Source organism: Panthera onca, chromosome D3, assembly GCF_046562875.1.
Source record: "Panthera onca isolate mPanOnc1 chromosome D3, mPanOnc1 haplotype 2, whole genome shotgun sequence".
NCBI classification, from domain to species: Eukaryota; Metazoa; Chordata; class Mammalia; order Carnivora; family Felidae; genus Panthera; species Panthera onca.
In genome coordinates, this window is record NC_138350.1 from 24755923 (window position 1) to 24779934 (window position 24012).

Consider the following 24012-nt stretch of genomic DNA (forward strand, 5'->3'; position numbering starts at 1 on the left):
GCCGGAAGGAAGATGGCTCCCGCTTTCCACATTTGCCGTGACTACCTGTATGGACCGGATCGTGTCCCCCTCCCCAAATTCGTAGGTTGAAGCCATATGGCTACCCCCAGTGTAGCCATATTTGGAGATGGGGCTTTTACCAAGGACATTAAGGTTCAACGAGGCCATAAGCATGGGACCCTAATAAGATAGGACTGGCCTCCTTATAAAAAGAGGAAGTGACACCAGATCTGTCCCTCCGCCTCACTCCGCTCCCCCCCCACCCACCCCGTACATGTGCACAGAGAAAAGGCCACGTGAGGACACAGCGAGAAGGTGGCCATCTGCAAGCCGAGGAGAGAGGCCTCAGAAGAAGCCAACCCTGGCACCTTGATCTTGGCTTTCCAGCTGCCACAACTATAAGAAAACACATTTCTGCTGTTTGAGCCCCGCCCTGCCCAGGCTGCACTATTCTGTCACAGAGGCTCGAGCTAACACAGGCCCCCTCTCCACCCCGGGAAAAGCACTCCCAGCTTTGAGCTTGCCTATGGAAGCCCACGGGCCGCTCCTGTGCAGGCACCAGACCGTCCCCTCCAGAGGGGCCAGAATGAGGGGAGAATGGAGAGATGCTTATGGAGGTAAGCCTTTGACTGGGGGGGGGGGGGGGGGGGCGTGTGCGTGGGGCCCGCCCTGCCTGCCTTTGCCCCCCCAGGACAGAATGAAAGACGAGTGCAACAGCAAACAGGGGGTCTGTCATCAGGCCGGACTGCCCCGACCCCTCAAACCTGGGGACAAGGCTGGATCCAGCCCGGTCCCTTTGGACGGTGGGAATAAGGCTCAGTTTGTTGTCTCCCTCCTGGCCTGGGCTTCCTCATCTCTTGCAAACCCTCCCCTTTCAGGATCGGGCACCTTCTGCCCCTCCAACTGCCCCCCTCCAAGACCTCAACAACACTGGGGGGAAGGCCCAGGCTCCTCCCAGACCCTGCCCGCCTCCTCCCTGCGACCGTGAGGCAGAGGAGAAGCACAGAAAAGCCTCATCCAAAAAGCACCCACAAAAATGAGAACCACTCAAGGCAAAGGACGCAAGACAGACTCCAGCTGACGGAGCCCACAAAGCTGTCTGTCCTCCCTGCAGCTCCACCCCGACGCCCATCCCTGTGTCCCTGCACCATCCTGTAGCGTCCAGCTGTGGCAAGGGTGCAGTCAGTGGGGCCCTGGCCCAGGCGGGGTTCCGGCTGGCCACCGGCAGGGCCACAGAGAGGAATCGAGTCGGCACGGGGTCGAGAAGCAGCCTCCAGGCCCAGACGGCAAGGCCCAACAGGCGGGGTCCAGGTGGGACACAGAGGGGCAGTGGGCAGCCAGGCTCCCTCACACCCCTCCATCGGGCTGTCCTCCGGAGCTACGGCCTGTCCTCAGCCAGGCACCAGCCAGGAGGGGCCTTTATCTCAGTGGAAGGATGACGGCTTTGGGGACTTGTCCAGAGTCCGAGAAAACCACCGAAGGCTGCTCCCTGCGTCACTGTGGCCAGAGTCCAGAGTCACCAGGGCTCCAAAGGGAAGACCAGGCAGGAGTCCTGGAGACGGGGCCGGGCTGAGCCACCTGGGGGAAATGCAGCGAGTTAGGATGTGAGCACGGCCTCTATCCCCCGCACCCCGCATCCCCCAACATAATCCCACATCTGAGCGGGGTGGGGGGTGCACCTTTAGAGACCCCCCCAGCCTCCCTAGACAGGGTGAGGGTAGGGGTTTTAGACACTGATGGCTTTTGGGGTTTTTTTAATGTTTGTTTATTTTTGAGAGCGAGAGAGAGCAAGCAGGGGAGGGGCAGAGAGAGAGGGAGACACAGAATCCGAAGCAGGCTCCAGGCTCTGAGCTGTCAGCACAGAGCCTGACATGGGGCTCGAGCTCACGGACCATGAGATCATAACCTGAGCCAAAGTCAGAGGCTCAACCGACTGAGCCACCCAGGCACCCCGTAGACACTGTTGACTTTTAGGAGAAACTCAGGAATAGAGTTTCCCTACCCTGGCAGGACTGGCTCAGAGAACAGAAAAGCAATAGTGGGAGCCCAGAGCAAGGCCAAGGGCATCACGGGTAGAAAAAGGACAAGGGTTCAGGTGGGCAGAAAGAGCCTTCAAGGTCCCCAGGAGGCTGGGATTCCCTTTACAACATTCCACTGACAGAACTCCTGTACCACCCTCCCCCAGTACACACACACACACACACACACACACACACACACGCACACCTCCCTGGACGGGGAGCTCACTCCCTCGCCGAGACCATGATAAAGCATGTTCTTGTGTGAAGGTCTGAGAGTAGAACCATGTCTCTGGATTCCCGGGGTCTAGCCTGGAGATGATGCTCAGTCCGTGTTTGTGCTGAATGAAGGAATGTACTGAAATCTGCCATAATGCGCCCATAGTGGTCTTGATTGGGCCCCACATGCCCCCACCGAGAGCAAGCCTTCCAGCCACCCGGCTTCTGGGCCTTCTGCTCGTGAGCATGAGTGTTCTGGCCGGACCCTGGGTCTGGGGAGGGGCCTGGCTAGGGGGACAATCATCCCCCATAAAACTAACTTCAGTGCAACCTCCTTCCCCCCATGCCTACCCAGGCTTACCTGGCTGCACCCAGACAACATGTTGGCAGCCCAGGCCCAGCTCCCGGCTCCTTCTCCGTGTAGATCCCATCCTGGAAGACAAAAAAGCCCACCACGCTGCAGGAGGAAACTGCACCCAGGCCCCCTCCCCACGCCCGAACTGGCCAGAACTCTCTGCTAACGAGAAGGCCCCCAGAGCCAGGGAGGCTGGGCCCAGGCACATCCCCCTTCCACCTCCCTTCCTCCCACCCCAGAATGTCCTCAGGATAAGGGGGGGTGGGGGGGGGGCTCCTTCACCCACCTCCCTGTTCCCCAGCAACAGCAGAAGGGGACCCAGGACAAAGTAAGGCAAGGTCAGCTTGGCAACAGCTGAGTGGAGGCAGGGACCAGAGTCAGGGATCCAGAGGTCGGATTCAGCTCTGCCATCTTGTGTAGCCATGGGAAGCCTGCCCCGCTCTCTCTCTGAGCCTTGGGATCCTTCCAGCCCTGCGTTCACCCAGAGTGCACAATACTAACCCATAGTTTGAGGCAGTGGACAGGAAATGGGGGGCGGGGAGGGGGCTACAGCTCACCCTCAGTTATTTTTCTGCCCCCATCTGTCCCTGTCGGCCTGCTAACCCTGACCCAGAATCGTGTCCCGGGTTTTGCTCCTGGTGACAGCTAAGCTATCTTCATCAGCTGGCAGACCCGTGCCGGGAGAGTCAGGGGACCGCTCAGTGTGCGCCCAGCGCTCTCTACAGGCGCCTGAGACTCGGGACACGGGTCCAGACCCGGAGAAGAGAACATGGCCCATCATCACAGTGTCAGCCTCCCCGCCCAACTGCCAAGTAAAGGGGGCCCTGGCCAAGTCTCACAAATATGATGACAAAGGGCCGGAACTGAGAAGAGCCGCCCGGAGTCCCCAGTCTCCTTCTGACTCCTTCTGACACCAGGTCGACGGGGACTCAAGAGGAGGTCGCCAAACTCCAGCCTACAGAAGGTCCTCATGGCGGAACTGACAAAATCCTGGCTTCCGTGCCAAAAAGCGGGGTGGAAACGCCCCTGTCTGGGGCCCCATATAATGGGGACAAGGTCTTGGTCTGTGACGCGGAGGGGTTGAAAAGTGGCCTCGCCAATTTCCCTCCCACAGGATTGTGAGAGATTCTACGCTTTCGTGCACGGACCTAGAGAGGGCAGGGGGGGCTGTGGGGGGAGGGGGAGCAGCACTGGTTAAGTTGGAATACTTATCTGTCAGGCTGCTGCCCAGGGTGGTCACGAATGTTCAGGAAGAATCCGGAAATCCCCTTCTCTCTCCTCCCCTTCTCTTCCCTCTCTCCCAGGAGCTTGCTGGATGCTGTAAATAGACCCCAGGCTGCTCAAGGGAGCATCGCTTGACACAGAGGCCCTTCCCCTGGCCCCGCGGACCCTGATGTCAACATGGCAGTGAAGGTTTCAAGGGAAACTTCAGCCCCTGGGTCAAGCTGAAAGCTCGCCAGGAGGGCAGAAAGGAAGGCGAGGGCGTGAAGGTGAGATGAACCAGGTGAGACCATGGCTCCCCAACCCCACGCACCCGATGTGTGACTCAACATGAATTATCCTCAGAGGTTTAGCCAGTGCCTGGCACGCTGCGAGTGCTCCAAAAACCATTTTCACCATGTACTCAAATCTTTGCCTAATGCTGAAATCCCAGAAATACGGGCCATCTCGATCCTGCGGCATGATATGCCTCCCGGGGTGGGGGTGCGTATACCCCAGGTAGGTAACACAGATCAAATCAAAATCCCATCTTGGTGGAAGGATAAATGAACGCTCGTACATTCTTATAATGAAATCTACTCATCAGTCGACAGGAACAAATGAGTGCTACGTACTACAAACCTTGAAAACATAACACGTTGTGAGAAAAGAGACCGCGTGCTGGTTGGCTCCATTTTTATGAAATGTCCAGAACAGACAAACTTACGGAGACAGAGAGTAGACTCGTGGTCGTCTGGAATCCAAAGTGGGACGGCAGACGTTAGTAAGGGGGTGTGGGGGAAACTTACGGGGGCAACAGAAATAGCCCAAAACAGGTTGACAGCAAGGGGCTGCTCGACTTGGTAAATTTACAAAAAATCATCGAACTGTGCACCTGAGATGAGTTCTGTGCCATTTAAGCCACGTCTCCATAAGGTCAGACCCAAGAAAGGATTGAATTACTGATCCATACAATAACAAGTATGAACTCAAAACCTCACCCTCAAAAAACCTTACCCTGAACAAAAGAAGGCCAAACACCAAAGATTCCATATTAATGGAACTTTAGAGAAAACAAGTCTAGTTTATAGGCCTAGAAAGCAGATCAGTGGTTCCCTGGGCCTGGGGCTGGGGCTGGGGCTGGGGCTGCGAGGGGATTGACATACAGGGAAGGGACACAGGGGAACATTTTGGGGTGATGAGAATGTTCCAGATGTTGATTGTAGTGATGGTTACACAAGTGTCTACATTTGGCAAAACACATTGAGATACAGGCTTTAAATGGGTGCGTTTTATTGTATGGAAATTGTAATCCAATAATGCTTGTTTTTCAATACTCCTTGAGAGGTAACCACAGAGAATAAGAATCGAGAAGAGTCCGATTCTCCTATGGTGGACCCCAGGGCCCTGGTGTGTCAGCTCCCGCTGGCCCACACAACCCCCCACTTCAAGCCAAGGTCAGGGGCCCCATCAGGGAAGCTTTGATTGCAGGGGTTGGGCCCCAGAAGATTCTAGAGGTCCCTCCTACCTCTGAGATTCTGGGGCTTTCCACACAGATGGACTTCATAGCATGAAGCCGGCGTCTATTATCCCGGGGTCACCTTGATTACTCCTTTGATGCGGTCAGGGTCATGGTAGGCACGCAGACACGTCTGGAGCCATGTGGGTGGGCAGGGAGGTGCCCCCAGCTGTCAGAGAGAGAGAGAGAGAGAGAGAGAGAGAAGGGTAGGGGAATAAATATGCACCCACAGGTATGTTGGAAAATAGATGCCAGGGTCCTGTTCTAAAAGCGCAGCATTTACCAAAACTGATCTCCTCAGATCAGAAGCAAAACAGGAAACCGGGAGGTATTGTGGTACCAAACCATCGTGATGCGTTGGACAGGACAAGGGCTTCCCGGCCCGGGGTTCCATCCTGCTGGGCCGCACTCGGGAAGTGCACCGCCCCTCTGGGCCTGTCTTCTTATCCACAAAATGGAGATAATAATGGTGCCCACCTTACAAGGCCGCCGTGAGGATTACCTGGGACGATAAATACTTACCTATTAGCGTGCATTCCATTATTTTCTTATGCTGTTAGTACTCCCTTTGCGCACACGGCTCATTAACACCATCGGTGGGTTATTTTTTCCCCCTAAACTCTGTGCCGTTCCTGGTAACGGAGTAACAGCTGCCAGGGAAATCTGCATTTGGTTGCATTTTAGGGTCCCTCTGGATTTGGGCTTTTTTTTTTTTCCCCAACTCTGGAATAAAATAGCTGCTCGGAGAGCTGGCATACGGGAGATGTTGGCCTAAATTGCTCTGGATGAGTGAGTACCGACAAAACAGCAGGAACCTCCCAGGAACAACGAGATGCGCAGGAGACGCGCTGAGGGAAACAGAAGCGTCTGCAGAGCAGCAGAAAGCCCGGCTTCTGGACAAATGCAAGCAGGGCATACACAAAAGAGGAGCTCCGAAATTCGAATTTCAACTCTTCCTCAAACAAGGGAGCCCCTGAGCTGCTGGGCGGGGGGGAGGGAGGGAAAAGCTAAAGAAGGAGAAAGATGATAAACTAAATGTTAGTTTCCTGCCTGCTGAAAGAATAAACTGGGTTTCACTGTCCCCATTTTACAGACGAGGAAACTGAGGTTCGGAGTCAAATGCCTTTCTCCAACATCACCCAGCTGGGAAGGAGTGCGGTTGGATTCTCAACAGGCTTGTTGAACCCCAAAGCAGCAGAAGGCTTGCGTTCAAATACGGGGTGGGGATTATACGGGGAAAGGCCGGAGGGAGGTATGTGTGAACCGCAACACCATGGACAGCACTACTGGGGGGTACCTGGTCCACGATTGCTACACCATCTCGGGTCATTTCATTCCAGTGGCTTCAAGAGGCAACTGATTAGGCTGACATTTAGGAGAGGAGGTGGAGTAGTTATAAACACACGTTTCAGGGTCAGCCGAGACCCAGGGGCCAGTCCTGACTCTCCTTCCAACTGGCTGTGTGATCTGGAGCTCGTCGCTCCACCTCTCTGAGCCTCAAGTGCTCATCTGTCATGCCCAGTTCCCAGGCTTTTCGCGGGGTCTCCAGGAGGCAGTGCCCAGCAAGAACCCTGGTAAATGGCCACTAAATTGTCGAGGCGTTGGTTATCTACTCCATCCCTTGGAGTACACACGGACTCCGTCTCCCCCCTCCCCTCCATGACTCATCCAGCTTCCACAGGGCCCCACCCGGACCACAAGGGGGGAGGGGACACCTGTTTCATCTGATCTGATCAGCCTGGAGAGGAATACAGAGACAGATGTCACTCTCAGCTGCCCTTTGCCTCTGCCCCTGTGTCTCTCTGGCTATTGTTCCACAGAGCTCCAGCTGACAGATGAGCCAGGCCTCAGAGACAAGAGGAAGGATCCCCTTGGGAACAAAGGGCTAGCCTATAAGTTATTCACCAGCCCATTGAACTTGCACAATGGACCCAGGGCTCCAGAAACACCCTCCCCCCGCCCAACTCAAACAGCCCAAGGGTCACCCAGGAGAGGAACCAACAGCCCCAATACAAATAAAAGCAAATAACTAGGTGTCAACGCAAGATTCAGGGGCCTCGTAAGTGTCCCCAGCAGGTACACAGTGGGCAGACTAAGCAGTAATATCTTTATTCAACACTTACAGGCTGCAGGCACTTTTACACATAGTGCTTCACAGCCTCAGGACGGTCTTTTAAGGCAGGAATTCTGATTCCCACTCTACTGATGAGGGGACTGGGGCTCAGAGGAGGGAAATGGCTTCCTGGCTGAAGCTGACCTAAAAAGTAGGTGGGGAGAAGGATTCACGCGGTGTAACTCTCAACCCCTTCTCTTTCCACCACACCACACCCTCTGGATGGGTGATAAATTCAAAGAGCATAATCCTGTCCTGAGCGGAAGCACAGATCAGATCCAGAGAAGGGGCCTTAAAAAATGAAGTTGAAAAAAAAAAAAAAGAAAGAAAGAAAAAGAAAGGAAGGAAGGAAGGGAAAGGAAGGAAGGAAGGGAAAGGAAGGAAGGAAGGAAAGGAAGGAAGGAAGGAAAGGAAAGGAAAGGAAGGAAGGAAGGAAGGAAGGAAGGAAGGAAGGAAAAAGGAAGGAAGGAAGGAAGGAAGGGAAAGGAAGGAAAGGAAGGAAGGAAAGGAAGGAAGGAAGGAAGGAAAGGAAGGAAGGAAGGAAGGAAGGAAGGAAGGAAGGAAGGGAGGGAAAGGAAGGAAGGAAGGGAGGGAAAGGAAGGAAGGAAGGAAGGAAGGAAAGGAAGGAAGGAAGGAAGGAAGGAAGGAAGGAAGGAAGGAAGGAAGGAAGGAAAGGAAGGGAAGGAAGGAAGGAAGGAAGGAAGGAAGGAAGGAAGGAAGGAAGAAAGGAAGGAAGGAAAGAAGGAAGGAAAAGAAATGGAAATGCCTGGCGGGTCCAACAATAGACAGTGAGTAGAACACGTTTGTCTTTTCCAACCTTCTACAATTATCATCCATTTTGTTAGACTTCTTGATTCCTTTTAAAAATCACCAAAAATTATAAAATTCTCGCTTTTAATGCAGGCACAGAGGGTGGCTCTTCTAAAGCTCGCGTAAGGAGTTATGGTTCCTTTGAGGGGGGGATTCTGAAGACCAGCTCTCTCCTCCGTGAAAGAGTGGGGGGACAGACCCCAAAATGCAGCAAGAAGGATGCAGGGTGCGTTTCTGAACCTTTCTCGGTGGCCAGGGTGGTCAAATAATAACAGGCAGGTGCGGAGGGGCATAGGGGATGCTACCCGTAGAATTCTTTCAACGGGAAATTAATCGGAGTCAGCTAACACGAGTTGAATGCCACCCGAAGCTAGGCACTGGTAAAGTGTCCCAGAGGAAACCATTTGCCAGGACTGCGACATGTTTCTGCGCTGAGGGGGGCGGGGGCGGGGGGGAGGGAGAGAGGTCGGGGGTACTGTTCCCTCAACCGATGGTCTGGCCACCTGCTGGATGAGAGGGAGGAGGGGTCTGAGTAAACATCCAGATGCCCAGCCCCACCCCAGTCCTGCTGACTCATCCCCTGGCCACGTGGCACGGACATCTGCATATGTGAAGCGACGCCCCTGAAGTCTGAGAACCACTGTCCTCAGGTTTCCCTGTCATCCCCACCTCCCCCCGCCAACCCCGCCCGACCCCCACCGAACCCAGGCGATCGCTAAGCTCCCAGGTGCCCGCGTTAGCGCTCCGTCTGGGGTTGGCACCGAGAAAAACAAAGCCTCTTCCCGCACGGTTTCTCGCCTTTCCCTCCCCTCCCCTCCCCGCACTAGGGCCTCGCTCCCCTGCCCCCTCCCCCCCAGCAGCAGGTGGGGGCGTTTTCCCCGCGGCGGCCCTGCAGTGGGTTGTGCGCGCCAGCAATCTGCGCGCGGCGGCCGCTGGTCTGGAGCCCGGGATGAGGGTAGGGAATCCAGCCGCCGCACCCCCCCCCCCCCCCCCCCGCCCCGCCACCGCCCCAGGCCTCTCCCTGCAGAGTCCCAGAAGCAATTTCTCCAGCCCAGGACCCCCTTCTTGGATTTCCAGCCTGTCTAGAGGGTACTGGAGAGGAGATGTGGAAAGGGGGCTAGTGAGGGCTGAGGGCTCCCCAGACCTGTTTGGGGATTGGACACGGGCTTTTGGACTCCTGCATACCCGGATCGCAAAATCACTGGCTGCGTGACCTTGGACGCGTACCTAACCCTCTCCGGATCTCAGCGTCCTCATCTTTAAAATGGGGTTCTCACCTGCTCGTGGGACTGTTGTGGTAATGCGGGCAAAGCAGAGGCTGGCGTAAAGTAAGCTCGCTGTGAACTGATGTATCATCATCTTTGTCATTGGCATTATTCTTCTCAAGGAAGGCGGTTCTCCTGCCTTCCGCATCCCCCTGGACCCACCCAGCACGCCGCGCAGCTGGAAGCGGGGTCCCACCGATGGGGCAGGGCGGGCTCTGGGCGGTGGGCTCGGCAGGAGGGAAGAGGGGCTCAAGCACCCCGCCCCCACCCCCAGCTCCGAGCTCCTGCGGGCTCTGTCCGAGGCTGGGCCAGTTAGCCGCTAACCTGGCGGGCCCAGAAGGTCCAGGGTCCCCTGCTCCCTGGCTGGCCGCGGGGGTGGGGGGGTGGGGAGGGTCTTTGTTCGCCCTCGGATGGGGACTGCAAGACCCCCACCCGCGCTAGATTCCCGGCGCATCCTTCCTCTCGGTCCCCCAAGCCCCACCCAGGACAAGTGCGGGCGGCAGAAGCTGTTCATCCCGTAGACGAGGGGCACTTCGGGCAGCCTTTGCCATCCCCCTGAACACTGCCTGGGACCCTGGGACCCTGGGACCCTGGGACCCACCCTCGACCCGACCTCGGGGAATTAGGCTGTTCCCGGCGCGGGAGCAGGACGCTTAGGGAGGCAGGGCTGCGAGCGCGGGGCGGCGGCTTACCTCGGCTCCGCGGTCCTGCGGCGCGAGTGCAGAGGGCTCTTTGTGCCCGGGCTCACCGCGCAGAACTGGGGGAGCCCCTGCAAGCGCCTCCCATCGCAAACTCCTCCCCGCACTCGTCCGCAGCCTCCCTCCCTCTGGTCCCCCGAGCGCAGCCGGCGTCGTCTTTGTAGCTGCTGCAGCGCCCATGAAATTTTAATGCGGGAGCGGCTGGCGGGCGGCGGCGCCCCACCCCCGGCCCGCGCCCCGGCGCCCCGCTCGCGCCTCCCCCCCCCCCTCCGCCCCTGCAACCCCCCGCAGCCTTCCCCCCGCCCCCGCCCGGGGGTCCGAGCCCGCGAGGGTGGGTGGGGGGAGCGCGCCGCCGCCCCCGCGGCACAAAAGGGCGAGCCCGGCCTCCCGCATCGCCGCCCGCGGCGCTGCCATGGCAACGCTTGCCCGGCTGGACTCGGGCCGCCGAGCGCGCGGATGGAGAGGGGCGCGCGACCGCGGGCCCGGGAGCCAAGCCCGGAGCCCGGCGCGATCACAGGACCCGGGACGCTGGTCCTGGAGCATGCTTTCCCCGCGTGGCCTCAGAGGATGTTTCGCAATTAGCCCTGCTGAGATGGGCACGCGCTTATGGCAGAGTCAAGATTCGAACCCATGCCTCGGGCTTCCCGCCCTTGTCCGTGCCGCTACGCCCCTTGGCGTAACCGCTTTCATAGGTTTGGTCTTTTATGTTTTGAACGGCCCTCTGCTTAGTAGCTACCCTTCTGCAGAGCAGTGACGCCAGAAAGTGGTCCTAGACCCGCCGCATAAACATCACTTGGGAACTTGCTAGAAACTCAAATTCTAGGGCCTCGCCCCAGCGCTACTGGGTGGAAAACTCTGGGGTGGGGCCCAGAGATAGGTATTTTAACAAGCCTTCCGGGGGACTCTGATGCACGATCGGGCTTGGGAACCACTGTGCTGGATCATTCCAGGGATTTCTTTAGCCAGCCTGTCCTGGGTTTCAATTTCAGCTTTGTCCTTGTCCCTTGACAGATGGCCTTGGACACACCAGTCCTGAGACTCGGTTCCCTAGTCCACAAAGTGGACATAATAATGGAACCCACCTCATGGGGTTATGTGGGTTAAGTGTGGAAAGGCATAGGAAGACAAGGGATGCTTAGCACATGCCTGCCGCTTAACAAAGGCTCAAAACGTAGTTCTTACTGTGATAGGGCTCTGACATCTGCCTAATTTTTACACTTCTGTGTATATCATTTATCATGTTCATTGCTCAGATAAGGACATTAAGACCCGGAGAAGCTCTAAGAGCCGCCCACAGCCACAGTAAGGGACCCAGGCAGGATTTGAACTTACTGCTCTAAAAGGTTCTAGGTTTGGGGCGCCTGGGTGGCTCAGTGAAGGGTCCGACTTCCAGTCAGGTCAGGATCTCACCGCTCTGTGCTGACAACTTCAGAGCCTGGAGCCTGCTCCGGATTCTGTATCTCCCTCTCTCTCTCTGCCCCTTCCCCACTCACACTCTGTTTCTCCGTCTCTTAAAAATAAGTAAACATTAAAAAAAAAAAAAGTTCTAGGTTTACTGGCTGTTTTCCACATTGCGTATCTCCTTCCAGGAACCCCCGCTTGGTCTTCAGGAAATCTAAATCCCGTTCAACAAACCTATAGCACTTGGCCAATGTGCCCAGTGCAAAGACATTGCAGGACCCCTAAAGACCCCAGGGGAGGTCCCAGCTACCCACCCCTCCCCCAGCAGAGCTAGCCATCCTGCCCGAGAAGTGAGACTCACGTGGACCATCTAGAAAACAGGCAAGATGGGGTGTGGTCACACCACTGCCCAGAGTATTGTCATGGCCAGGTCTAGGACTTTCCCCCGGATCAACAGACCACAAACAAAATGGAAGACCGTTTTTGTTTTGTGTTTTTTGTTTTTTTAAGTATTCTCAAGCCACCTGTTTCGTAATCTGCTGTCAAAATCTCAGCCTATCATTTCCAATATCCATTTGGATAAGAAGTCAAGGCACTTTGCCTGCTCCTAGATTTTCAACACTTCTCCTTTTCCCTGGGGCTTCTTCAAGATGAGCAATAATGAGCCCGTGATCCAATTTCCGAGTCTCTTTCGTCGTAGGGATATCCTTTCAAGGAGAGCATTGTGAGAAAGGACGGGGGTGGGGGGGAGGGGGATAGGCAAAGGAAGTAATCCTGAGAAGCTACTGGGGGCTCCCTGTGAGGAGACTACGTCTAACTCCGGTGGATTCAGGGCAAGCCATAAACTGAGTAAGGAGGGGCCAGACCCCACCCCGTCCAGCAGTCACCAAAACCACCCTGAACCTGCCTGGCTGTCCTCTGCCCCAGTTCTCTAACACGGCACATTTCTTTATCGTGGGTGGCCCAAACCAGCTCTCCTGGGGGTTCATTTGGTCCTTTGCCCTCTTTTTGTCCATCTCGTGAGTGCCTCTGTGGTGAGCAGAAACCCTCATTTTCCCAGGGAGGGTTAGAAACCCATGCTTGCCTTCTTCAACCTGCAAGCTCGGGTCACTCTTAACCCCCTCCTTTGGGATTCACCACTGGTTGGATAGCTAGGTCCCGCATCCTTCCTGTCCCCCCGTCGATGTACCCCGGACTCTCACCTTAATCCTGTGGGGAGACCCAGGACGCGGCAGAGCACGGCCCAGGATGGCACATGTCATTCTTGCGTCGTCTCGCCAGGAATTCCAGTCTTCCAGGTGACATTTACAAAGCTAACGTGGGCCCCAAGAGCCCGCGAGCAGATAGGAACACCAGATGGAACCCCGAAGAGAAGGGTCAGTGTTCCCTCTCCTGCCTCTCTTGAAATGGCCTGAGCCTCTTCTGATGGAGTGGTGGTTGCCTTGGCAACGGGAGGAGGCGCCCTGGTACATCTCAGGAGATCCACTTGAGAATAAACTTTGCTCCTTAAACCTGGACCAGGGAGCCCACCTGTTCCCACGAGGACGTGTGCGAGCAGCATAGTCTTCCGCTCAGGACACCGCCAGGGCCCAAGATTCCCAGGGGAATTCTGACGTTGGTAATGCAGCCAGGAGAGGGGACTAGGGTTTCTCTTTATCCCTAAACGAGGGTGGCCCTGGAGGCCGGGGTTCCATTTGCACCTGGGTGCCCTGGGTACAACAGAGCGCTCATGCACCCGACCGTGCCTTTTTTCTTTTTTTTTTTGAGATGAACTTCACATAATATAAAACTAACCACTTTATTTTTTTTTCTTGTAAATATTTTTTCCATCTTATTTTTTTTTCATCGTGGTAAGTGTACGCTTTAATCCCCTCCCCCCACCCACCCTCTGGGAACTATCAGTTTGTCCTCTATAGTTAAGGGTCTGCTTCTTTTTTAATTTATTTTTTGTTGATTTTAGTTTTGAGAGAGAGCGAGAGAGAGAGAGTGCACCAGAGTGGGGGAGGGGCAAGAGAGAGGGGGGACAGAGGATCCAAAGCGGGCTCTGTGCTGACAGCAGAGAGCCTGATGCGGGGCCCAAACCCACGAACGGCGAGATCATGACCTGATCCAAAGTCAGACTCTTAACCGACTGAGCCACACAGGCGCCCGAGAGTCTGTTTCTTGGTTTGTCTCTATCCCTTTTCCTTCATCTTTTTGATTTGCTGGTTTTACGTCTTAAATTCCACATGAGCGGGATCGTATGGTATTTGTCTTTCTCTGAGGGGCTTGTTTCGCTTCGCACTATACTCTCTAGCTCCATCCACGTTGTTGCAAATGGCAAGATTTCATTCTTTGTTGTGGCTCAGCAACATTCCATTGTATATACCACTACTTTATCCTCCCCTCGTTTGGCTATTGTAGATGGTGCTGCAATAAACCTAGGGGTGCCTGCCTCCCTTTGAATTGCAGTTTTTGTGTTTGGGGGGTAAATATCCCACAGTGCGATTGCTGGACAGCAGGGTAGTTCTTGTTTGGGGAACGTCCATACTGTTTTCCACAGAGGCTGTGGACATTTGCATTCCCACCAGCAGTGCGAGAGTATTCTTTTTTCTCTGCAGCCTCACCAACACACCTGTTGTTTCTTGTGTGTCTGCTTTTTAGCCTTTCTGACAGGTGTGAGGCGGTATCTCATCATGGTTCTGATTTGTATTTCCCTGACGATGAGGGATGTTGAGCACCGTTTCATGTGACTGTTGGCCAGCTGGATGTCTTCTTTCGAGAGATGTCTGTTCTTGTCTTCTGCCCATGTTTAATCAGATTATTTGGGCTTGGGGGCATTGAGTTGTATCAGTTCTTTGTATACTCTGGTTACTCACCCTTTATCAGATAATGTCATTTGCAAATATCCTCTCCCACTCAGTAAGTTGCCTTTTAGTTTTGTTGACAGTTTCCTTTGCTGTGCAGAAGCTTAGAACACTCACAATGTGCAACCACCACCTCGATCCAGTTCCAAAACCTATTCATCACCCTAAAATACCCCACCCCCACTGAGTAGTTTACTACACATCCTCTCTCCCCCCCACCCACTGGCAACCACAAATCTGCTTTCTGTCTCTATGGGTTTACCTATTCCGGTTATTTTTTTTAAGCGTATGTATGTATGTATTTTTGAGAGAGACAGAGAGAGAGAACATGAGCAGGGGAGGGGCAAAGAGAGAGGGAGAGAATCCCAAGCACGCTCCGAGCTGTCAGCGGAGACCTGACCCCGGGGCTCAATCTCACCAACCTTGACATCCTGTCCTGAGCCAAAACCAAGAGCCAGACGCTTAACCAGTGAGCCACCCAGGCGCCCCCTATTCTGGTTATTTGATATAAATGGAATCCTACAATATGTGATCTTTGAGGTCCAGCTTATCCCGCTCAGCATAATGCTTTTGGGGTCTATCCGTGCTGTAGTACGCACCAGTATTTCATCCCTTTTCATGGCTGAATACTATTCCGTCGTGTGAATGTAGCACAGTTCGCTGCCCACTCATCCAGTTTGCACGGCTTCCGTCTTTCGCGAGTGTGAACAGTGCCGCTGTGAACATGCATGTGCAAGGGTTTGTTGGAGTCTAGCATCCCAATTTCGGAGGGAATACACCCCTCTGTGCCTCATTCCTTTTTACACTGTCCCCATGCACGTAGTCAGGGGCGTCCAAAGTTCGTCACAAGGTGGGCTTCTTTACCTTGTTAACCTAGTCACACAAACCCTCCACCACCACCGCCAGCACCAGCGCCCCCTTCCTGCCTGGCCACACCTGCCGTACCTCCTGAGGAATGGCTTTGGGGAAAGATTCAGTCTGCCCTCGAGCCATGTTATTAACCAAGACTGCGGGCATCCATCATGGCATCAGGGGAGCTCCTCTCTGACAGCCGCTCCCTGAGCAAGCAACTCCCTGTCCCACACAGATAGAAAATTCCGTTTTGACTCATCAAGGCAGCCATTCTCAGCTGGGGTGAGGGGGGTGCTCCGTGAATTCAGGGGGAGGCCTTTTGTGGCAGAGGAGAGCTGCGTTTGGGTATGTGGCTTTCACGTTCAAAAAGAACGTGCCTTTCACAAAGTCCCCACAGCCACAACATTCTCCTGCCTGCCCCCCTTGGAATCACCTTCAGATGCAATGAACTTGACCCTTTGCCTACTTTCTTGACACTGGTCCAGGTGCTTTATCCACATGGCTCCCTAATACCCTCTGAGGGAGTGTTGATATCGTGTCCATCTGATGAGGAAAGGGAGGCTCAGAGCAGGGAAGTGACTTACCCAAGGTCAGCCGGCTAGAAAGGGGGGAGGCTGAGATTCAAACCCACCACTGTCTGACTCCAAAAACAGCACTCAGAATCTCTAAAATCCCAAGTGCATTCACACGCATCCCATCCTTCCGCGGGGAGGGATCGTGCCCTCCCCACAGCCAGCTGAACAATGGCCCTGCCACCTTGCTGGGGTAGCTCTGGGGTCCCTTCACCTGCCCTGGCATGCACAGCAGCGGTTAATCTGTGCCTCGGTCCCAGAGAGACATCACTGGTTCAGGGTCGTTGCCATAGAAGACTAGAGTTTCGTGTTCTTCAGGGTCTTAACCTCTGTCCTGCCCCCCGAGGCTACCTTAATGTGTCCCCACTGGATGAGGCATGGACGGGTGTATTAGCCTGGGCTATCCAAGACCCTGAGACAGAGATTCAAGTGCAAGTAATTTATTTGGGAGCTGATCCAAGGAAGCATCAGTTAGGGACAGCGAAAGGAAGAAAGTCGGAACAGGTGCATCGATGAGCGTCTTAGTGTTGTGGCTGCGATGACGAAGTACCAGAGACGAAGTGGCTTACAAACAAGATTTCCTCTTCTCACTGTCTGGAGGCTGGAAGTGCAAGATCAAGGTGCTGTCAGGATTGCTTTCTCCTGAGGCCTCTCTCGGTGGCTGTCTTCCTGCTGAAGCCTCACGTGGTCTTTTCTCTGTGCACGGGAACCCCGTCTCTTCCTCTTCTTTTTTTTTTTTAAATATAATTTATTGTCAAATTGGTTTCCACACCACATCCAGTGCTCCTCCCAGCAGGTGCCCTCCTCAATGCCCATCACCCCCCCTCCCCTCCCTCCCATCCCCCATCAACCCTCAGTTTGTTCTCAGTATTTAAGAGTCTCTTATGGTTTGTCTCCCTCCCTCTCTAACCTCTTTTTTTTTCTTCCCCTCCCCCATGGTCTTCTGTTAAGTTTCTCAGGATCCACCTAAGAATAAAAACATATGGTATCTGTCTTTCTCTGGATAACTTATTTCACTTAGCATCACACTCTCCAGTTCCATCCATGTTGCTACAAAAGGTCATATTTCATCCTTTCTCATTGCCAAGTAGTATTCCATTGTGTATCTAAACCACAATTTCTTTATCCACTCATCAGTTGATGGACATTTAGGCTCTTTCCATAATTTGGCTATTGTTGAGAGTGCTGCTATAAACATTGGGGTACAAGTGCCCCTATGCATCAGCCCTCCTGTATCCCTTGGGTAAATTCCTAGCAGTGCTGTTGCTGGGTCATAGGGTAGATCGATTTTTCATTTTTTGAGGAACCTCCACGCTGTTTTCCAGAGCGGCTGCACCAGTTTGCATTCCCACCAACAGTGCAAGAGGGTTCCTGTTTCTCCACATCCTCGCCAGCATCCATAGTCTCCTGACTGGTTCATTTTAGCCACTCTGACCGGCGTGAGGTCCTTCCTCTTCTTATAAGGACCTCAGTCCTATTGATTACGGCCCCACTCTTCTGATCACATTTAATCTTAATGACCTCCGTAAAGGCCTCATCTCCAAGTACAGTCACGTTGAGGATTCGGGCTTCAACATACGAATTTGGGAGGGGATGAAATTCAGCCCATAACAATGAGCTGGCTGTTATGGGCAACTGGGACTCCATCCTGCTGAGGTTCTCTGGGAGCCAGAGTAGGATACACCTGAAGCATCCCGCTTGAGGTCAAGGACACCTGGGTAACCAACCACCAACTCTTTCCTGTCATGGTTGAAGGGCGCTCCTTGCGCATCAACCCCTCGCCACCTCCAGGCGGCCATGGCAGCAGACCAAACGTGTGCCCTTGGCCAGAGAAAGTCATCAGCAGGGAGTCACTGGGGGCCGCAGTACAAAGCCACCGACCGCTATGCCTGGGCCTGGCAGGTATCCAGGGGACATCCACCACAGGGGACAGTGGACCATTCATTCTCCCGTTACCCACTCACCGCACAACCCCACCCAGCAGAGCCCACACTGAGCCCCACAAACCTCCCCAGTGTGAGAAGCTTCTACCCACTATGTGCCAGCCTGGCCTAGTCTGGGGCAGAGACAAGCCACTTTGCAAAGAGACGTCATGATGACCAATGCCGTAATGAAGGAAGGTCAAGGGGCTAATGGGAGTATGTATAAGTGACCCAACTAGCCTTTGAGATCGAGAAAAGGCCGATCAAGTGTCAGACACTGTCCCCGGTAATGAGAAGTGAAAATCCCAATAAGAAATTTACAAGAAGGGGCGCCTGGATGGCTCAGTCAATTGAGCGTCCGACTTCGGCTCAGGTCATGATCTCATGGTTCATGAGTTTGAGTGCCTTGTCAGGCCCTGTGCTGACAGCTCGGAGCCTGGAGCCTGCTTCGGATTCTGTGTCTCCCTCTGTCTCCGCCCCTCCCCTCTCATGCTCTGTCTCTGTCTCTCAAAAATAAATAAATGTTAAAAAAAAATTTTTTTTTAAAGAAAATCACAAGAATAACTAACAATCACTATTATCTTCAGGATCTTTTCAGTTTCAAGTAGCAGAAACAAAGCTATGCCAGACTGGTTTCAGGCACGGCTGTATCCGGGTGTCCAAACACTACCACCAGGCATCTGTCTTTCTCCAGCTGTCTGCAGAGGTAAGGAAGAGGCCACCAGGGACTTCCAGACCCTCTGCCAACTGACTGTCTTGCTGCCTTTCTCTGCCTTCCCCTCAGCCAAGACATGGACGTTCAGGTAGACCTGAGTTCGAATTTCATCTCCGCTCTTACTTGCCACATGACTTTGGGCAAGGAACTTCACCCCTCTGGGCCTCAGTTTTCACTTCTGTAAAATGGGGATAAAATCACCTCTTCCACGGGGCTGTGGGGAGAATTCAGTGACCTCAGCCTGGAAAACGCATAGCCTAGTCATGGGCTCAGTAAATTCTGGCTCTCTCTTTCTCTCTCTCTCTCTGTTGGAAGGGCCATTAGAGACTCTCCAAGGCCTGGAGTGTCTTATTCCTGCGAAGTCATTAGAAGGGGGTCTCAGGAACTCAACAGACACCAACGCTATCTGCAGAGCATAGAAATAACAAGTCCAGTCGACAGATGCCCTTGGCTTTTTTCATGTGTGCAAACATGCCATTGAATTGACTAAATCCAGGCGAGTATCAACCCCACAGCACATTCAGACGCGATCAGGCGCGTTCCGAGTGGTATGACCGTAGGCTCCCCCACACCACATTCAGAGTTACTTTCTTTCTCATCCTCGGGACCTGAAAGCGTACCCTTGACTTTGTGCAGCCCACGGTCTATTTTCCTTTAAGAAAGAGTCCGATGGGGCTGGCAAAGTTTGGGGCCCACTCGTATCCCCCAACCTCTTCCTACACGGTCCCCAGAGCAAGACTTGGAACCAAGGAGGCTTTGGCCAAGGTCAAGGGAGACTTCCCTGCTTCTGCACCCCGAGCTCTGAGTTCTGCCTGTGCCTGCTCAGCCTCTGCCTCTGCCCGGGGGCCTCTCCTTTGTCTCCAGCATGTGTGTGCCCCGTGGGCACGCCTGTGTGCGCCGTGTCCTGCCTCCCCAAAGCTTCTTTGTCTTGGCTTCTTTGTCTTGTCTTGTCCAGACAACAGAGAAGGGGGGCAGAGGGTGTGTTGCTTCCATCCACCCCTTCTCATTATCCATCTGCAAACAGACCCCCTCCAGACACCCCGCACCTGCTCCCCAGCCCTCCCGGCCGGCCGCCCCAGCAGGTGCTGCAGCCGGCCAGCCCACGGCTGCTGCCAGAGAAAGGCACAGACCTCAGCCAGCCGCCTCCCCGCCCTCCTCTCCCTCCCCTCCCTTCCCTCCCGCCCATCTCTTTCCCTTTAAGGGCAGATGCCGGCAGAGCCAGACAAGCCCCGTGGAAGACTTACAAAGGACCCCCCCATACACCTAAGGGGAGCCATGTCCCCTCACCCCCAGATCCAGTGCACCCCCAGCCCCATCAGTATATCCTCCTGAACATTCCACTAAGTCATGCTCACTCCACCCAACGCCACGGTGGTCTCAGCCCCCATCATCCCCTTCTGGGACATCCAGCTTCCACGGCAGGCTCCTCCAACCTGTCCCCCCTCGCCCCAGCCAGGAGACTCTTGAAATGCAAAGCTGCCCTCACCACGCCCCTGCCCCACCTGTCCCAGGATGGGAAGCAAGATCTCCAGCTTTACCCGCAAGGCTGGCCCCTGCTGCTGCCCGCATTCCGCCCTCCCCAAGCTCCTCCTCCAGCCGCCCACCTCCCGACCCAGCCCTGCCCAGCCTCAGCAGTGACGGGAAGCCTTCCCTGACCTCCGGGCGAAAGTCGAGTCCATTAGCTACACACACTCCCTGACTGACCCCAGTTTGGGATTCTATACCTTCATTTGCTTGTCTGTTGTACACACACACACACACACACACACACACACTGCCCAACCAGCCTGTGAGATTGGCGTCACCAGGGCTTGGCATAGGGTCTGACACACAGGACGCCCCCCATGCATGCCTGTCCAAAGAGGAACTAAACCTTAAAGCTTAAAACACTGTGGTTCTGGCCACTCATTTCATAGACATCCAGGCAAGGAAAATGACTCACCCGGGGGCTCTGTTCCCAGTGTGGCCAAGCTGAGGGTGTAACCGCAGTGTCTCCACAGCCCCCCTCCGCCCCCTTCTTCTGCCTTCCAAAGGTCACCTTCTCTTTCAGAAGCCAATGAAGCATTTCAAGTGCCCACCCTGACATGGCCGCAGAAACGCAGTCCCCTTTTGGGGTCTCGTCCCCCTCTCATGAGCGGTGATTGTGTCTTCACCTCTCGCACCTGTCACTTGGGGCACCTCTACCTGTTTCCTCCCCTTTCCCGTGGGCTGTGGCCCTCTCCCCAGACACAGATGCAGTCCTCACCCCACTCTGCTTGCTCCCCATAGCGGAAGCCACACAGAGGTCTTGGGGAAGACGCTAAGGAAGCTTGGAGCAAATAATAACACTTACTAAGCATCACAGGCTTCCAGGTTCTGGCCTGATGCTAGCCAGGGATTGATGCCATTGCCAGGTTACAGACAAGGAAACTGAGGCTAAAGAAACACAGCTAGAGGGCGTCTGAACCAAGATGCAGTCCCAACAGTCTACATCCGGATCCCAGCCTCCTAAAGCCCCCTCCCCACCCCGGTCCCATTACACCTTCCCAGGCTCTTGCCGTCCCCTTCCTGACCGGCAGCCCCTGTCCGATCCTCCCTGCCTCCTGTGGCTCCTGTCTGTTCCAGACTTTCCCACCCCCGCGTGGCCATGCCGCAGCCAGTCTGCAGAACAGTACATTCTTTATTTATGAGATGCATCTTGGCTCCCTGCAAATCAGCTGGGAATGCCACGGGTGCCTGCAGACAGGAGGTGGGGAGTTCTGGAGGCCAGGAAGTCCTCCAGGAGGCAGGCAGGGGCTGGATCCCAGGCACCAGGCTCTGAAAGGGCCACCCAGTTGGCCTGCAGAGCACAGAGGGGGACTGGTGACCAAGTGATCTGTACTTTGGATCCCTGATGCATCCTGGCCTGCTATAGGCAAGCAGGGAAGAGCCCTCGGGTTGGGATGGGGGTGGAAAGGTGGGAAATAGGGTAGGCACTAATATTAACTGAGTGAGTGGCTCCTCAAACCCACATGAAACCCTACAAGGCAGAAATTCTTGTGTTCACTTTACAGGGGAGGAAACAGAAGCTTGCCCGAGGTAAGCAAGCTCTTCCTGAATGTGTAACTTTGTTTTGTCCCCCTCCCCCATCCTCCCCCCAAAAGAGGGAGCTAAGGTGGCTTAGAAAGCTCAGCATAGCCAGAAAAGTATATGTAAAATAAGATCGAAAAATGAGTCCCAGAGAAAAGAATATGGAATCAGGGATTAAGTTCCTCTTCCAAATACCTGACACACGATTCTATCCAGTGGCTAATCATCCAAGGGACTCTACGTGGGTTCTGAGCACCCTGGCAACCTATGCAAAAAAAAAAGAATGCAATTCGTTTTGTGAGTGTCCACGTTCTGCAGACCTGGTCGTGCCTGGTATCGAAAACAGAAACGGAACGTCAGGATCCCTGATCTAATATCAGATCCTCAATTTCCCAGAAACTGTCCCTTGCGCCCCGTCTCCATTCCCTGCTCCAGGGCCGAAAGCCGCGGTCTTTGGACAGCGACTTGGAGGGTGTGTTTCCCGCACGCTGCCACCAGGTGGCAGTGCGGCGCAGACCTTAGGAGGAGGGTTCTCGAAATGCGAGAACAGGTTCGCTCCCCCAGCAGCTTGGAGGACGGGAGGGGCCTGAGAAGGCAGCCTGGTGGGGGCAGGGCTTTTTGGTTGAACCTCAAGGAAGAAATCAGGCTGCACTGCTTCTCTTTGGGGGGGGGGGGGGGGGGCGGGGAGAGAAGGAAAAGCCCCGGACCTTGAGGCTGGAGTCCTGGGTTGGAATCCCAGCTCTGCTCAAACCTGAGCACTGCACCTCTCTTTGCCTCAGTCTTCTCATCTGAGCAAGGGGGTGAAAAATGCGTGCTGGGGGGGGGGAGGGGGAGGGTGGCGGGGAAGGGGAGAGGAGCCTGAAACGGGGATCAAGAAAGATGGGTGTCACTAAAGCCTGGAATAGCCAGAGGGACCAAGAGCTTCTGAGCTGGGGGTGGGGGGAAAAAGGACCCACTTTTCCAGAAAGCCCACCAAGGCCCCCCAGCTGGGGATGAACGGGGGGGGGGGGGGAGGCGGGGAGGTCCTCGGGGGAGGGGGGTTTGGAGAAGTCAAAACGTTCAGGATTTTTTCGAGTGTCGATGACAGAAACCCATCCTCGAATGTCTTAAACCAAAAAAAAGAACAAAAACAAGAAAAGGCAGGGGGAGAGTGTGTTTTAGTCCGTGTGGTAAAAGGCACATGGGATGCCTGCATAATAGGACAGACGGTTGGACTCATTCTCTCCATTTCTGACCCCCGCTGTCCCCCACACTGGCTTTGTTGTCAGTGTGGCTTTGCTGGCAAGTCCCAAGTTTACCTCCCAGAACTTACCAAGCCCGGCACAAAGGGAGCTTCCCTTTCCAGATGCTTCCAACAAAGTTCCAGAGCTGGCTCTTCCTGGCTCCAACTGGCTCAGGTGCCCACCCCTGGCCCAGTCCTGGTGACCACTGCTGACCGGACCTGGGTCACGTTCTGGCCTCTGCGATCCGAGTGGCCCGAGCCCATTCGATGCGTAAAGGAGAAGCAGTAATTCTCTAAACTGAACCCGGGGCTCCTCCCAGAAGCTTCTGAAGGCTCCTGAAGCGTGAAAGGCCGGTTGCCATCCCTGGGGGGAAGCTGTCCCCACACACGGGCCTGCCTCCCCTAGCTCTGTTGCCCGAAGATTCACGGGCGCGCAACCCGGAGAGGAAGGGCCTTCCCACCTCAGGATATCTCGCCTCCGTTAATCTTGTAATTATGGTCCCTGTAAACAGAGGCCCAGGAAGCAGGGCTGGCCACGTGCGCCACCCCGCAGGCAGGTACAGGGCTCCGCCCCCCCCCCCCCCCCCCGGGGACCAGGTGGGGGGTCAGCCCACCCCTGGCGCCGGAAGCTCCGCCCCGATGGATGCGTGAGGGCCTGGCTCTGCGCCCAGATGCTTTTCTTTCTCCTTTCCGCAAAGGGACGTGGCGCGGGCTGGGTCACTGTCACGGGCACTGCTTTGGTCCCTGTTAGTGACGAACAGGTGTTCCCTTCTCACAGGTGCGCAGGAACAAGCCTCTGTCTCCCCCCCTCCTCTCCCTTCTCCGCTCCTTTGTTCCCTCCGGGAAACGTGTGTGTGTGTGTGTGTGTGTGTGTGTGTGTGTGTGTGATCTTCAGCTTCTCACCCTAACCCCCCTCTAGGCCATCTCTTTCCTCTCTGGCTGACAGCTTCCACCCGAAGAGTTGTCGCAGCGTCTCTACTCCCCGGGACGTGACTCCGTGAAAGGAGCGTGCAGACCAGAGAAAGCGCTGGACGGATGGAGCAGAGGGGGCAGAGAGGGCACGAGTGATGGGTGCAAAGGACCTTGTGCCAGGTGCCCCCCCCCCCCAACCCTAGCGACGGCTCTCCCCTCTCCGCGGAGAGGCAAAGAGGCCTCCCGGAAGGTCACCTTGGCTGACAAACTCCAGGATTCGGACCCGGGCGTGTGCGACTCCACGCGTATTGTCACCCTCTGCCCC

The 24012-nt window shown here is 55.1% G+C and overlaps 1 long non-coding RNA gene across 5 annotated transcripts; it reads right to left on the reverse strand.

Annotated features, from left to right (window-relative positions):
• Window positions 1-311: 311 nt before the first annotated feature.
• LOC132665611 (uncharacterized) lies at window positions 312-23311 on the reverse strand. Of its 5 annotated transcripts, none has more exons than XR_013551324.2 (6): window positions 10192-10401; window positions 6109-6289; window positions 5321-5480; window positions 3801-3910; window positions 2599-2669; window positions 312-1578 (listed from the first exon to the last, which is right to left on the reverse strand). It is a non-coding gene; the product is annotated as an uncharacterized LOC132665611 (long non-coding RNA). The 5 variants fall into 5 exon arrangements; XR_013551323.2 differs by having other exon boundaries at window positions 6109-6292; XR_009604199.3 differs by lacking the exons at window positions 6109-6289; window positions 10192-10401 and adding an exon at window positions 22866-23311.
• Between the last annotated feature and the right edge of the window lie 701 nt (window positions 23312-24012).